This window comes from Charadrius vociferus, unplaced genomic scaffold (genome assembly GCF_000708025.1).
Source record: "Charadrius vociferus isolate BGI_N301 unplaced genomic scaffold, ASM70802v2 scaffold955, whole genome shotgun sequence".
In the NCBI taxonomy this organism is placed as follows: domain Eukaryota; kingdom Metazoa; phylum Chordata; class Aves; order Charadriiformes; family Charadriidae; genus Charadrius; species Charadrius vociferus.
In genome coordinates, this window is record NW_009648448.1 from 156069 (window position 1) to 157064 (window position 996).

Consider the following 996-nt stretch of genomic DNA (forward strand, 5'->3'; position numbering starts at 1 on the left):
GGGGACAATGCCACCAGGACACACGTGGGGGGCACAATGCCACCAGGGCACACATGGGGGGGACAACGCCACGAGGACACACGTGGAGGGGGACGACAAAGCCACCAGGACACATGTGGGGGCGACAATGCCACCAGGACATATGTCAAGGGATGATGCCACCAGGGCACACATCAAGGGATAAAGCCACCAGGGCACACATGGTGGGGACAATGCCACCAGGACATATGTCAAGGGATGATGCCACCAGGACACACACGGGGGGGACAATGCCACTGGGACACACGTGGGGGGGGGATGACAAAGCCACCAGGGCACACGTGGGGGGGACAATGCCACCAGGACATATGTCAAGGGACAATGCCACCAGGACACACATGGGGTGGGGACGACAAAGCCACCAGGACACACGTTAGGGGACAATGCCACCAGGACACACATGGGGGGACAAAGCCACCAGGACACACGTTAGGGGACAATGCCACCAGGACATATGTCAAGGGATGATGCCACCAGGGCACACACGGTGGGTACAATGCCACCGGGACACATGTGGAGGAGGATGACAAAGCCACCAGGACACACGTTAGGGGACAATGCCACCAGGACATATGTCAAGGGATGATGCCACCAGGGCACACACGGGGGGGACAATGCCACCAGGACACACGTGGAGGGGGACGACAAAGCCACCAGGACACACCTGGGGGGGACAATGCCACCAGGACATATGTCAAGGGATGATGCCACCAGGGCACACATCAAGGGATAAAGCCACCAGGGCACACATGGTGGGGACAATGCCACCAGGACATATGTCAAGGGATGATGCCACCAGGGCACACATCAAGGGATAAAGCCACCAGGGCACACATGGTGGGGACAATGCCACCAGGACATATGTCAAGGGATGATGCCACCAGGGCACACATCAAGGGATAAAGCCACCAGGGCACACATGGTGGGGACAATGCCACCAGGACATATGTCAAGGGA

At 58.6% G+C, this 996-nt stretch overlaps 1 protein-coding gene across 1 annotated transcript in view; it reads left to right on the plus strand.

Annotated features, from left to right (window-relative positions):
• The window catches only part of LOC104286918 (mucolipin-1-like), a 3925-nt gene that overhangs the window by 1338 nt on the left and 1591 nt on the right, over positions 1 to 996 (plus strand). The window lies entirely within an intron of this gene.